The sequence below is a fragment of the Corapipo altera genome, unplaced genomic scaffold (genome assembly GCF_003945725.1).
Source record: "Corapipo altera isolate COAL_440 unplaced genomic scaffold, ASM394572v1 24b, whole genome shotgun sequence".
In the NCBI taxonomy this organism is placed as follows: domain Eukaryota; kingdom Metazoa; phylum Chordata; class Aves; order Passeriformes; family Pipridae; genus Corapipo; species Corapipo altera.
This window is the reverse complement of record NW_020884888.1, coordinates 7,631,379-7,646,748: the sequence shown is the minus strand read 5'-3', so window position 1 is coordinate 7,646,748 and position 15,370 is coordinate 7,631,379. Positions and strand designations below refer to the sequence as shown.

At 40.1% G+C, this 15,370-nt stretch overlaps 1 long non-coding RNA gene across 2 annotated transcripts; it reads left to right on the top strand.

Annotated features, from left to right (window-relative positions):
* The first annotated feature begins 7,663 nt into the window (after positions 1–7,663).
* LOC113947458 lies at positions 7,664–13,593 on the top strand. Of its 2 annotated transcripts, none has more exons than XR_003527731.1 (3): positions 7,664–7,756; positions 11,263–11,384; positions 13,355–13,593. It is a non-coding gene; the product is annotated as an uncharacterized LOC113947458 (long non-coding RNA). The 2 variants fall into 2 exon arrangements; XR_003527730.1 differs by lacking the exon at positions 7,664–7,756 and adding an exon at positions 8,165–8,290.
* The last annotated feature ends 1,777 nt before the right edge of the window (positions 13,594–15,370 follow it).

Below are 15,370 nucleotides of genomic sequence, written 5' to 3'. Positions count from 1 at the left end.
TTTAAAGACAAGGGTTTGACAGATAGACCATGGATGTGGAATTGCTGCCCACTGCACCTTTAGCTAAACAGACTATGTCAGGGCTAAGTACGGCGTGCTACTGCTACAGCAACCCAAGGCATGGAACTGGTAGAGAGCAAAGAAAGTGGCCTCCCGAACATCAATCATTAGCAGGTCTCAGTGAGGGAGAAATGAATGCAGGAGTGGCCAGATCGTTCTTAGAGCCCCAGAGAAAACTGATCCTTGTTTGTCGCAATCTGAATTGGATCTTGAAACAACTAAAATATACCCAATTTTCCAAATGACCTCTATTTGTGTAGCTAATTCTGGGTCTCATGGGTTTTTCCAAGTTAAACACACTCCAACATCTGCTCACAATAAAAGCAGATGACAGTGCTTCTACACGTACAGCGCAAGCTGACTCCCCATTAAAATAAAAGTACCACTCTGTCCATTAAATACAGTGTAACTTTTGACTTGCTTTGTCCAGACATCAGTGGATGTAACTTGGAGGGTTTGAGATCTGAAACAAAACAGACTGAAGATGATCTTTTAATATTCCATGCTTTTAAAAATGAGGCTCTTGGCTGCTGTGTCTAAGCACTCAGGTGAGTATCGCTGCAGGGAAAAATGTGACCTGCTCCACAGCAGACAAACCCACTCACACAGCAGTGAGGAAGGCTTTGAGGGCCATGAGTGGAGCATGGTTATCACCAGCCAGCTTCAGCCTGCCTGATGCTGAGTTAACATGCCATTTTCCCTGTGCTGTCAAAGCCTTTGTCACGGTAATAGCCTGTTTCCTCTTTTTGTTAATATCTCTGTCAAGAGAATGAAGCAGCAGAATTGAAAGTGCCATGGTGTGTGATTACACCGTTCTGCTCAGGCTGTGCTGGCAGCCTACTGTGTTTTGATTAACTGGATATTCCTCTAAAATTTGTATGAAATTATTTTTTCATGGAAGCTCAGAGTGATGAAAGAGGAAGAAGCAACTAGGAGGGAACTGGAGGCTGGTTGTCTGGTCATTCAGGAGCAGGCAGGGCTGATCAGGCTGTGTCTACCTGCATCTGCTCCTGTGCCTTGCACATGGCCTGGGCTCTGGTGAGGATAAACTGCTCTTGTCACTTCCAGGTTCTACTCAGCTCTTCCCAGAAGTCTTTCAATAAATGTGAACTGTGACCTGAGATATGCATAAATTGTGACCTGAGATATGTGAAAGGTAGTTTGGGATGAAACCCAGAAGCCTTGAAGTTTTATAAAATCTTTTGATACCTGGCAAGCAAACTCAGTATATCAGTCTGTATGTACAGACAGTGTTATTCCCACCACAAACAAGCCTCACAGTACAGGGGGGAGAATGTGTAGACTTTCAGTTCCTCGGATTTGTCAGGTGACCCCAGATCTCACTGAGGTCAGACAGCAAAATGCCACTGGCATGTTGTGCTGCCTCTCCTCTGCCCCTCCTGCCAGCAAGGCCAGCAAGGATTTTGCTAGTAGGGGGCTTCAATTTCCTTGTGTGTCTGCTTGGGCTTTGCAGCACACACTAAGAAAGCCACTTCACTTTGCCTTCTCTTGGTCCCCCTAACTGAATGGGACAAAATCGATAAACAGGGAGTTCTAATTTTATTTCCTAGGGCATCTCACTATACTGGAAACAGGGATCCAGAATCTCATTTTCAAGATTAAGCACAGTTCACAGACAAGGTTGTAATGAATCTAAAAGTCTGGTGTAGAAACTGTTGGTATATCACACCCTGCATTACTTGCTGCAGCTCTGAGAAGTGGACAGAATAATCCAAACTGACACATTTTTGTTTTGATTTAGCATCAGTGCAAATGACACAAGATGTAGGGTAGCTTGGATGCAGACATTTCTTTCATTGATCTCTGGTCTTACTGCCTAACTGAAGTTGCAGAGGGCTTTTGCATTACAATCTAATCTGTTTCATGCTCAGAATTCATGAGTAAAACAGTTCTGATAAGTGCAATGTCCATACCACTTGTTGACTTGCATCTGCAGATTTTATAACACCATTGCTCTGCAATCAATTGAAAATAGGCAAGAGATTAACTTTCCCACCACTTATAAACTCAAGCTCATGTTTTATAAAATATTTCAAAGTTTTTCTAATGAGTCAGATTGACTTTTCAATCTGCATGCTTACTATAAATCTCTCATAATATTTTATGTATTAATGGACAAATTTGGAATGTATTTGTGATGACATCTCCCTTGGTCTTCTTCTCCCCCTCTCCCTTTACCTATTACACATGTTTGATAGAATCTCTCTAGTCTAGTTCAGCAGTTTTGTAACACATAAAAAGTTTGAGACATGGGTTTTGTTTTGATAACTTAAAGTACTATATAAAAAAATTAAAAATTGAGAGGATTGGAGAAACACAAATGAAACCTGAGGTCTGACAACCTCGGGAAAGTGTGCCAATCCACTTAGGCAACTCCCAGTCCTGCTGCCTACAGACAGTCCTCCTGCACCCTTCCCCATGAAAAGGATTTGAATATGGCTTAGACCTCTGCAACTCACCAAAACAAGACAAATTATTTTAGCCACCAATTCCCTTTCCATTGTCTAATCCAATTAAAAACAAAGCACACCTGAAAACTTTATATCTTACCTATAGCAGATATTACAAGTTGCTGCTCTGTATGAGGTTTGACTACTGCTAACTTGCAATAAACTCACTGACAGCTGGTTTTGATTTCCTTCAGGGTTTTTTTGTGTTGTCGTTATGTTTATGGGGTTTTCTTTTTGTTTTTTGTTTTTTAATGGACAACAAATGGAATGGAAAAGGAGGATGCCATTTATATGACACATTGTACTATAAGGACTTTTACCAGAATATTGAGACATACAGCCTGATGAAAGAACATGCCTGGAAATCCAACTATTTCTGAGTCAGATAATAACATGCATTTAGCTGAATTTTTACTGTAATACTTGCAAACTGCTGTTTCTTATCAAAGATCAAGTGGACAAAGATAGAAGTGGGAAAAGTATTGACCAAGACTGCAGTGCAAAAATAGCACAAATAGCACATGGCTCTGGAACACACAGGAATCACAGGTATTTTAGAAATTAAATATGACAAATAAAACAGGAAAAGGGCACTTAACAAATATCAAATCCAACAGAGATGTACCAGAAGAGAAACAGAAAGAAAGATTTACAAGCAGTGGGTTGATTTTGCATTTCAAAAATGGTGCTGGATAAGAGGTGTTGGATAAGAGGATAATGGTGCTGGATAAGAGGAAACAAAAAAAGTATGGAAAGATGTGGGAAAATGACAAAGGAAGGAGGAAACTGCCTTGGCAGGGAACGTGGACACAATAATGTGTGTATATGGAATAAAAAAGTCAACTGCCGTAAAGCATCCAATGCTCATAGCCAAAAGCAGCAAACCAGCATGGCTGGGCTAGAGTAGATGAGTGGGTTTTTTGGGTCACAGCAGGAAACACCACACACTATATTTTGTTAGGCTGTTGCACTGTTTTGCACACATGGAGGGGAGGGGGGATTGTAGATATGAAAAGGCAAAGCAAGTTGTTTCATTTGTTTATATTAAAAATAAATAGCTTTTGAAAATATGACCAAGTCAGTGAAGAGTATGAAACAAAATCCTCAATTTGTTGTGATTTAGCCAGTAAGAAGTAGAGAGAGGTAAAATCCATGCAACAAATGCACACAATAGCTTTCAAAATTCCCCTCAGTCCACAGAAATGCTTTCAAGAGATCATGCCAATATTGTTCTAAGAAAACCAGTTTGCTTCAAAGTCCAGCAAAAATAAGCAGGTTTTTATAAAAGAAACAACTGACCCTGCCCAAGACCAGGCACAGCACACACCTCTGGAAGAAAACACTGCACAGCATGATGCCAATGGAGTTCACTGGTAGAAAACCTCTGGCAGTGCATCATGTCATTGAATGAAACCAGACCACACTTAGAAGCTGCAAAGCCCTGTCAGCTCCCCCCTCCCTGGCCTTAAACTCTGCATTGGTTTAAGAATATAATTCTCAAGTTATTTCTTCTGGTATCACTGTAGCTTTGCCTAATCTCAAAATGTTACTCTGTCTGACCTCCAAGTGGCAGAGCTCTGATAATCTCAGGATATAAGCGAGGTAAAACTCATAGAGAGAGAGAGAGATAATATCTTTTATTAGTCTAACCGGCAGAGCTGAAGAAACCTGCCAAGTGTGGACAGAGCCTGCATTCATTAGAAGCAGATACAGTGATTTCCAGCTTTGTGTGCTACAGGAATGCTGAGACTGCAGTTTATATGGGTCACAGGCAAGCAAGCCAGCTCAAGAATCACACCTAACCTAGCTAATTCCTTGTGGAGCCTTTGTAGCCAAGGTTCAAATGGCTAGATTGCTGCAAATCCTAGGCTGGGTAGGTTAAGGCTAAACTATGTGCTATGTATTCTGTGAATGGAGACTAGAGCACTTTTGTCACCGGAGAGTAGCAACAGCCTTATGCAGTCTTGTCCAGTGACCCACTGGAGCTACGGGCTGGCAATGCTTGGGATGGAGGCGTCCTACCTGGTCCAGACACCCCCTGCTCCTGACCCAGCTGTCAGTATGACTGAATTAAGACTGGGGCAGGGGTTCACTGTAGCAGGGCTGTTTCTCTGAACTCATTCAGCTACTTCATTTTGTTTCTTCATTTCATTTGCACACCTTTCAAAAACTCTGTAAATGTACTTGTCTCATTTCACAACACCTAATGTTTGGTAACAGGATGAGGCTGGAAGCTCAGGTTGCAGTATCTCTTTCCCCAGAGGATGAGGGTGATGGAGGCCCTCTAACAGTTACCTCTTAGGATAAAACCATGAAGAAATTGGAACTTACTAGAAGAATAAAAAGCTACATAAACTTTTTATTAATAGAAGCCTTTAAAAACTCCACAGCTAGTTTTTGAGCCAAGACTAAGAGAAATTAGCAATATTTTTGCTTTGTTTTCTTTTAGGTATTTTTGACTTTGAGATGTTGATAGTATGAATGCTAGGTGTTTTGTTTTCTTTATAGTTTCATTATATGAAATCCATAGACCTTCAGCCTTTCAGCATCCTTTTTTGCAAATATGTGTACAAAGCTACACATATTTATACATATATAGTAGAACATATGTCAAGAATAAACACATGATATTACACAAATAAAAGTCCTGAGAGACTTTTGATACTAAAGGTTTCTCTCTGTCTTTTGAAGTACTATCTTTAAGGTGCAAATTGCTACCAACTGCCTTTTTCCTGTATCTTTAAATTAAAAAGTGCAGGCAGGCTTTAACGTATGGCTCCCTAGAACTGCCTCTGGTACTCCTAGGAAAATGACTTCCTGCAGGCACACAAATTATGTAGATGAAATCATATCTTTCATATATTAAGTTGATGATAGACTCAGGCCAGGTTCTTCTTACAGTGATAACATAAAAAGGGATGAAGAATTTCCCACACAGAGCACTTGAGCAGTGATCGTACATTTGACAGGAGGAAATGAAAGTGCTCAGTGTTACCAAGCTTCAGCCTGAAAAGACTGAATCCTCTGTTTAAGCTCCATCACATCAATAAATGACTAAAGTGTCCTCAGACTACGGGAAGCAACCTGCATTTTACAGTAGCTAAGTCTCACTGACATAATAGCAACAGAGTAGAAGATAAAGAGGGGCACACTGTATTCAGAATGATGTGATCACTTCAATTTTCTTTTATAAAAACTTAGCTCTACAGTGGTCAGCCTAAGGAGCAGATGTGTTGGTTATGACTCATTCTCAATATGAAACTGAGAGCACCCTCCAGATTACGAGCTCGTGAAAGTGGTTTTGACACTATAAAGCCTTCTCCCGGCTCATGGAGCTTGTAGGTGTTTGGCTATTGATTACTTTTTCCCCCTTAATGGTGACAAGGTCAGCTGCAGTCACTTAGAGAAACTTGTAGCTTTAACTTTTTGGAAGTCCTGGCCTTTGCGGACTGTCTGGATGAGCACATTTTTAAATCAAAAATAGAATTAAGTTCAACCTACCACAAACACACATATATATGTATATATATATAACCCCAGGACAGACAATGTTGTTATGGTTTCTTTTCTAATTGCTTACCTATTTTATTGTTGCTAGCACTGTAACTCTACCTATGTTACTTTAATTAAAGCTAACACTGCAACAATAACTGTGAGCCTTCCTCCTCCCTTTTAATATTCTTGTTAATACCTAAGGTTTAAAATAAATAATGCAAACTGCTTACTGGAACATAACCATAAATTATAAATTGCAAACCATGCTTAATTTTAAGACCAAAGAACTATGGAAGGTAAAATATACAGTTTTAGCTTCACATTACACTGAGTTCCTATTTTAAACATGAGAATATGATCTCAACTCCCTCATCACTCCACCATCCAACGAGGTAGATATGTGCTTCTATCAACACCTCATCCTTCAGAGAGTGACACATCACCATTTTTGTTGTTTTGAAAAAAAAAAAAAAAGTTTTGTCTCTTACAATAGCAAGCCTTTCCTACCTTTAAAGTGAATTTCAGGAACAGAACCCTGTGATTGGCACTGAGGGTCACAGAGTTCACAAATGAGGTCAATTCTTCCCTTGAAAAGTTTTTCAGAACAACATGTTGAAGAATTTACAACCCAAGACCTAACCAAAACAACTGTGGACCTTCATTTTTCCTGTCTTATCATCCCACTTCTTCCTTTCTTGACATTTTAATGAACTATCAGATATTCCCTAATTCCAGGTCTGTAGTTTTAGTGGTAGCATTCTACATGTGTAGTTTACACACATCTTGCGTGCAGTTCAACTTAAACAAGATTCATTACTTGATCATTTGAATGGATTTCAATGTCTTTACAATAGACATTTGGTGCCATACCTATAATTAATTGAGTTTTCTCTAAATGAAATTTTCAGCTGGTTTATTAATAGGAATGACTGCGTTTAAAAATCTGTAATCCATGCCAGTGTTGATCTCTCAAAACTCACACAAACACAAACATTTTAATGCGTAAATGTGACTTTACTGATGAACATATAAAGAACAGAAAAAGTGACCTCCACTCAGAAGGAGGTTATTCACAATATGCCCCAGTCCATATCATTCTATTTGGTTTAATTATTAATCAGATCCAGCTGAGAAATGGTTCATCTAGTTTTCAGGTACAAGCACATACATGTTCTTCTTCCATTCACTGTGTTTCTCAGCCTAAAATTAACTAGAAAGTCAATCCCATTGTATTCTCCTCTTCAGTTACATAGGCATAGGAAGAACACATTGAAATTAAAAAAAATAAAAACTTTAAACAAGTCTTGTAAACAGCTGCTGACGGTGTCTAGTTTTGTACTAAGTAAAAAGAAAGACTAAATACCCTTATTAAATATCTCTTACTAGTACAGCATAGCATAGCACTCTTAGAAAGAAGTCCTAGTGTTTGTGGTCACCCTCCTGGAGCAGACACAAGGCTTCATGATTAGATGCATCTGATTTCGTTCACCATGGTGGCATCATGGCTGTCACTTTAAGCAGTTGCTGCAAACACTGTCTGGAATTGTCAGTTATACGGCTCCTGGAAACAACTAAAACTCCACCCAGGACTTCCCTCCCTTCTTAACCTCACCGGTTACTACGTCTTTGCAGTGGGATTCTGTAGCTGACAGAAAATTCAAGACCACTATTTTCACCGTGCTCCCCACTCTTTAAAATGAGTTTGTGCTAGAAGAACCCTTAACAAACAGGTGAGCTTTCCAGTTGTCAAGATGCTGTTGTCCTGATATTTACCCTAATAAAAGCACAATTTTTACCTTCAGGAAGCATGGTTAAAAACAATGGCAACACTAATATGTTAGGAATATAAAATTGAAAGAAAATTTTAAAAAGGTGCCACAACCAAAGAGGTTCCAAAACAGTGTTATTTATAACACCCAGACATACACCCAGAAATGGTACAAACAGTGATGAGGTTCTGGAGGACCCTGAAGGAAAAGCTGTGACAATGCAGACAGGCAGCCCATGGTCTAGCTGAGGTGTGTTTGAGCACAGTGCCATAAAATGAGGGCAAACTTCACTTTAATCTATCTGTATGACATAGTTTATGCTGCTTATAGCTCCAGCTGCGCACAGACCCAACACACTGTGCCCTTCTTCTAGCTGTGGTCTGTTAGTGGGGGACAGGACCTAACATTCAGCTTCTGCAGTTGCTGTATCCAATGAAGAGACTTTCCCTGCATAGAAGTCAACAGCACAGATTAATGTAAAAGGGACTACTTGAGGTAAAGTGTCTGATCCAACACTTTGAGAGACCAACGCCCACTTTTCAGTTTTATATTAAGGGCAACACCACAAAGTATTACAGAAAAACAGTATGGATCTAGGGGAATCAATAACTGATTACCAAATCTAGAAGTGTTGTCTTGACAGGTTTAAAAAGATCAAGTCTTTCTCAAGTAAGACCATGGCATAAGCAAACCAGCACACTGAGTGAAAGTCTGCAGAAGGCAGGAGGCTAATGTCACTACTCAGGAAGCCTTGGTGTCTCTGTGGGATAACATTCTTAGGTGATTCAAATGGAAAAGCTTTGAAATTTCAATGAGAAAATCCACTAGGATGACTTGGCTATAATAGCACTAAAAGACAAAGAACTTCAGTGAAAGTCACTTTTTCTTGAGCAGACAATCCCGCCTCACATTCCTTTCCCTTGTTTAGCCCAAGATCTCATCTCGCCAGCACATCTGCGGTCACCTGCATCCTCCCTCTCCCACTATCACAAAAAAACTTGCTCTTCCCTTCCAGTCCATTCACCACTCTCCCTCATAAAGGCTGGCCATTGCTCTCTCTTGCCTTCTTGTTGTCTACTGTCTATTTTGCTAGCACATGGGCTACCTGGTCAGAACCCCTCTCCCCACAGCAATCCTTCTCATTTGTGCTCCTCCAAGAGGAGTAACAGGGATCATGGAAATGATTTGGCCTTCCAGACACTGAGGTACTTTGGTGTCTGTAAATATTAATTTTGTCTGCCCTCTCAAAACGAATGAAATGAAGCCAAGATGACTAGGAATGAATAATAAAATAAGCAAGAGCTCTTGCCCAGACAAACTGCTGAAATATCTCCAGCATTAACAGCAATAGGGTTTCATACGGTAAAAGATTGGATTAAAAGTGTTTCCAAAATCTTAAATTGTTGAAACTTAGTTTAGGTGTGGTTATAATCTTATGAGATACATGAAACAAGGAGCTGGCTCCAGAGGAACCCATTTGTAGCTATTAGCCAAACTGATGCATGCTAGCTGCCCCACTGAGTCAGGGTCATGCAAAGTGTCAGTCTCTGCTCTTTCAGTCCTTCCTTCTCTAAGGCCACTCACTAGCTCAGTGTAATACCCTTTTTTGATATGAAGGACTGGAAAAGCTCTGCATGGCTTTGTTGATTGACAGGGCTGAAAATTAAATGCTTTATTTTAGATTCCAGCATCTTACACACCTGACTCCAAAGCTGTCTGACAAGCATTTATGTTCTTTTAATTGGCAAAAGAAGTATCTTAATATTGGTTTTGAAGGCTGTTAAATGTACAAGTGGAATCATCATGTTTTAAATGCTGTGGGATTAGCTGTTACTGTGATTACTAACAGCAAAGCACACAGACAAAAGTATCCCCTTTCGCCTCTCAGAAGTGCGTTTTGGAGAGCAGATGAGAGCAGAGAGGTCAGGAATGGTGGGAAAAAGCCAGTAGTAGACCCAGAAGCCTCAGAGGGCTGTCTGTGAAGTATTTTCCCCTCATGACAAAAGGCTGATTTAACTGAGACCCTCTCGGTAATTGTGAAGTCTGCCTTACTATTGAACATGCACAGGAGGGAGCTTGAAATGGCCAAGTATGTCTCTTTCCAGCACATCATGCCAGAAAGGTCAGTTAGCTTGCGCAGTCACCTCCAAAAAGGGGAAAAATCCTAAAGGAAAAAAAAATCATGAACTTCTATTGCCTCTACAAAGCAAACTGTTTTTCCCCACCCCTCCACCCCTTTTTGGAGGGAAATAATTGACCTTTCAGCCCTCTGGAAGGAAGATGTTTTTCTAGCACATTTCTGTCTTCTGCCTCTGCTTGACACACAACAGAAAACTGAAAACAGGTTATGAGGAAGTATCTTTTGAAGGGTTTATGCAGGTTACAGGAAGACACACTTAATTGTTGGCAGGTGGAAAACCTGGCTGTGAGTGATCCAGCCCTGATGACAGTGAAGGGGTGTACAGGGGGATAGTTGTTTTGCTCAGTTACACATTTCTGTATGCCGCTTCTTTAAAGATAAATAATTAAAGTTTAAACTGAAGTAAGTCCAATTAATATTTCTTCATGTCAGAAGGATTTTGGTATTCTACAACTATGACCTTTGTTGCTTTTATCTCATATAAACTAACCAGATGCAATTATTTCTTTACAGTAAGCTCTGTGTGTCTATCTACATCTCATCATTCCTACCAGCTCACTTGGTATGATTTAAACAAAAAAACAAACCCTGTGCAAACAAACCCTCTTCTTTAAATGGAAATATTTCTCCTTTCTGCTTTTAATGGATTTATTTTCTAAACAAGGTTTTATTGGTTCAAAACACCTTAAAACACATGCGGTGAATTCTTATTGGGAAAAGTATGTCACTGTCCATGTTTAAGCCCAAACTTAAAAACACTTTAGGACTCTCAAAGAATGCACAGCAGTTTAATTGATTCCAGCCACATTAACAGTCACAAAAATCTGTGGTGCTTTACCAGGGGAGTAATGGGTTGTGAATAATTTATTTTTTATTCCTCACTCACAGGTGATGGGGATTAACCTAGCTATTTCTAATGAGTTTTAGATTATTTTAGAGTGTTGAATAATATCCTGTTTGAAGGCAGCTATTATATGTCAACAAGCCAATGTTTGTGCAGTAGGTCATTCAGAAGTGAGAGGAAATTCTGACCACATACTCAGAGTTCAAGTGCTGAGTAGTCTGAATACTTTATGAACTTTGCCTGTAATATAGGGAATAAACTCAAAGTGCTTTTCTTCATCCCAATTCTTTCCTCCTCTAATCCCCCTTTCTTCTATGCCTTCAACACCCTTTTTCACACAGGTGCTCTTCTCTGGAAATATAAGAATATGTGCTGCTGAACTTCTGGCTCTGAAGCAATCCCACATAAAATTAAACATTGCTGTCACTAAATAAATTTCAGTGCCTTACGGTTACAGCTACAAAATTGCTCACTAATGACCAGGTGTGGCTGATAGCAGAAGCAGCTGTCCTTGCTCACAGAAGAACACTGCTTCCATGTCACAGCTGGACCCATGCCATGGAGCTGATGTAACCAGGTGTGCCTCCAATACAGCATTTAGCAAGGTAAGCACATGGAACAGCGTATGTGTATGGCAACAGTTCTCAGAGGTCTAAATATTCAAGAAAACAATTTTCCTGGTGTTTTTCATAGCTAGTGCTGCTCATCATCCTGCTTAGCTCTTGTTAGGAATCAACATTTCTAAGCTTGCCTCCTTTCTAAAAGTTACCGTATGCCAAATCAGTTACTTGAGTAGCGAGGAATGGATAAATTTCTGCAGTGTGGTCTGGCCAGAAAAACATTTACTGGCCCCAGTGACATTAGTAATCTAAGCCATGTCTCCCCCAGTTGCTAAAACAAAGACTCTAGAAGAGTCTCTGCAGAGCTTTGGAGGTACATTTCAATGTGGCCTAGAGCAGCTCAGATCTCCATTCAACCCAGTGCTATCATTAACATTAGGTTTGGTTTTGCTTTTAGTATGCATTAAGACCATTCAGATATGGACTATTTCACCTCATTACTACAGAGATAGGAATGAGTAAGGAAAATTGTACATGCTACCCCTGTAGGGAACAGCTACTGAAAGTAATTCTTCTTATTGTGTGTAGAAGCAAGTAGAAAAGCAGCGAGCCAGCTTCTCTTAGCCTAGCTAATTGGGTCTGGAGAAGGGCAATAATGCTGCTTCACCCAGACTGATTTTCTTACAACGAGATACTGTTCAGATACAAATTCCCTTTTTGGCCACCATAAAGTGACAACATAGTTGATAGAGTCTGATTCCCCTGAAATGGTGTTTTCCTAGGCAACCTTGAATTTCTCCAGGCTTCCCTGCTTCATACATGAGGCAAGGCAATTCTGCCTGAGGAACGATGCAGTTCCACAGTGACGTTAATAAAAATATTTACTTCCATTTTCTGAGCATTGGGTTGATATCTGTGCAAAGGCAGAACGTAAGACCTGTCATCTTCCTCACCACACAGACTCACATAGGGAATTGGGAGTGGAGACAGGACTTGATTCAACATAAACCACATGTTGACTCAACATGGACTACAATGTGCGTGTTCCCGAAAGGCACAGGGGAGCCTGATGACTTTCCATGAGGAGTGGCCCCTGGAGCCCAGCCAGCCACCACAGTGTTGCTTGCTGACGCCTGCCTTTAGTGGCTCAATCCATGCTGTAGGTGATGAGTGCTGAGAAGAACGTGTATGTTAGGGTAAGGTGTGCCGCTGAGTATGTGTGAGCTCATCTTATACAGGACAGCAGTGGAAGCTGTGCTGTTTTGAACTGCACACAGCAAACTGTTACAAGCAAAAATTGTCCCTTTGCCAACTGATTTGGCATAAAGTGTGACACACATACAAGCACTCATTGAAACACTGGCAGATGTAAGACTTCCTGTCCCTTATCCCACTGCTTGTAGACCACTACCCCCATGCCCTGAACATTGAGAGGACTTAAGAACCCCTAGGGAGCAACGAAAAGGTAGTTTCAAAAATATCAGCTTGTCTGAAGAAGTCTTTATGTGTCAAAAAGCCTGGTGGTTTTTCTCAAATGCTTTAAATGTTTCAATGCTCTAAAATTAATGCTGAAACGTGCATTTGTATCTAGCTATTATATATATTTACACACATACATTTAACCTGTCCTTAAAAAACCTGCCTGTGAGCATAGCAGTGGTAAATTAGTTCAAAAAGAACCAGCTACTTTTCATAAGTTATTAAATGTACTGTAAACTATTAAGTTTTAAATAGGCACTAGACTAATTAGAGGCTATTTGTAGGATGACACAACATTTTTGAAAGGCTTTTAGTCCTTGAATGCAGATCAGAGCCTGCTAAAGGCTACTAAATGGAGGAAAGAAGAAATACTCTATAGCCATATGCAAATGAAAATCAGAGGGGAACATTTCAGACATTACCATTACAGAAATAAAAACAAAACCTTATCAAAACACAAACCAAAACAAAAATAAATGTTGTGCAGCAGCCCATCCCTTCAAACTTGGGATTTGAACAATCTCATCATTCCACAGGGGAGATGGTGATTTTGCAAAACAGACACGGTTGCAAGTAATGACAATGGCAGAGGAAAGAAGACATATTTCATTCTGAGGAGGGAAAGACAAATGCACACACCCCCTCCTCTGCCTGCCTCCTTCCCTGGCAGGTCAGCTGTCTCAGGGAACAACAACAGCATTCCTGGTCTTCAGAAACTTCTGGAAGGAAACCAGAGCCATACGTGTATGTCTCAGCTCTTTCCCTTTTTGTGATATAAGCCTGGTTATGTATTAAATACCTGACTGGTTTCTTGGATTTGCTTTCTCATATTTTTGATGCTTCTCTGACCCCAGCTGACTGAGATAGAGAGGGAAGAGTAAAGTGGAACAATAATGCCCCACCACCTCCAAGAGAAAATCTTAGTAAAAGAAGTCCACTCATCGTTTTCGTTCATGGCAAGCAAGGTCTTTTTAATCCTGGCTACACATCACTCAAAATCACCCTTGACACCAAGAAACTAGTGAAAACAATTTACTGGCTTATCAATAGTCAGCACTCCAAAAAACCTTTCCCTAAGAACTTTGCAGTAGTCTTTCCAAAGCCCTGGAGAACCACACCCAGAAAATGAACTCGTTTGTCAGCTATGCTGAGTGCTTCAAGTGGATTTCAAAACAAAGCAAGGACAATCCAAAACAGCTGCTCCACACAGACTATTCCTCAGCCTGAAAATCAGCCTCGCAGAGTCACTACTACGTCAGGGCTTGCGTTTGTACTGGTCACATCAGTTCCTGTGACTGCTGATACTCCCAGTGATTACAGCAAGTGAAGAGGAATAATTCATTACCTTTATCACAACAGTTTTAATCATGACAGACAGAAGGGCTCTAAACATAGTACATGATTTATTCGCAGTGCTTTCTAATTTAGTCACTGAGACAAGTTAGTTACTGAGACTGAATATTAAGGTTATCTTCCTGTGTTAGGTCAGTCTAGAGAAAGCAACTTTAATTTCTGGAAGGTAAAGATTTTTGGAAAAAAATATCAGGGACAATTATGTCTCTGTTCACTACTTTGTTATTTTTCCAGACATCGAGAGACTTGTTAATGCATGATCACATCAGGGACTCCTGCTGCCTCATACCACTGTATTCCTACCTATCCAGACAGAACAATCCAGGAGCTATTCACGTATAAACACCTGACTAATAACTAATGTAACTAATGGTTTGTAAGGTTGTTGTAGACTTTTTTGTCTTCCAGTGTTTTTATGGAGAAATGGCACTGTTTGAGAGAGAGAGTAGACTGCGTGTATAGGTTCAAAATACACATCACTGATGCAAAGCATTTTTGCTTGAATTTCTCCTTCGAAGAGTGACTCTTTCAGTCCTAAAATCTGAAAGGTAAGCCCCTCTGCTAGTTCCCTCTTGAAACCACGTGTGGTGGTACTTAAAGTCTGTATTTTTCATGTACGTATACATGTGTGCATATAATGTATATAGATCATATATATATATGTAAACATAAACACACAGATGTTGCTGCACCTGAAAATTTTAGTCAAAGTCTTTCTCAAAGGTGAGTTTAAACTAAGGCTAAATACCAAATGACGTTTGAATAATGACACATCACATGTTAGTAAACCCCTTAAGTGCTTTCAGGAATTTATTCTGCTTCAATAGGTCTTTATCAGATCTCAGCAGGTATAATTTAATATCAGAAAAATGATAGTAATTGCTAAATGTCTGTAAATGTGTGGTAACTAAGCACTACATATGTTACTACATCAATAGGCTATTTTGCTGTAAGATGTCTTTTAAATTGTCCTTCAAGGAATAAAATTAAAATAAAGAAGAGAAAAAAGAAGAGAGAAAAAAGAAGAGAGAAAAAAGAAGAGAGAGGAGAGGTTCGGAGAGGTTCGGAGAGGTTCGGAGAGGAGAGGTTCGGAGAGGAGAGGTTCGGAGAGGTTCGGAGAGGAGAGGTTCGGAGAGGAGAGGTTCGAAGAGGAGAGGAGAGGAGAGGTTCGGAGAGGAGAGGTTCAGAGAGGAGAGGAG